Source organism: Halyomorpha halys, unplaced genomic scaffold (genome assembly GCF_000696795.3).
Source record: "Halyomorpha halys isolate HHAL.00 unplaced genomic scaffold, Hhal_1.1 Scaffold349.1, whole genome shotgun sequence".
NCBI lineage: Eukaryota > Metazoa > Arthropoda > Insecta > Hemiptera > Pentatomidae > Halyomorpha > Halyomorpha halys.
The window spans coordinates 210,946-211,209 of NW_027109825.1; positions in this window are offsets into that span (position 1 = coordinate 210,946).

Genomic DNA, 264 nt, shown 5'->3' on the forward strand with positions numbered 1-264 from the left:
AAATAAATCAAAATAATAATATAAATAAATAAGGCTAATGAATGATATAAATAAATTATAGAATAAATAAATAAAATATAATAAACCATATATATGAATTGAAATAATAATGTATTTAAAGTTATATTAAATAAATCAAAAGATTAATTTAAATGAATACAATATATAATACAAATAAACACCACAAACAACATAATGATATCAAAAGAGTAATATAAATAAATAAATCAACAATATAAATAAATCAATGCAATAATTAATAAA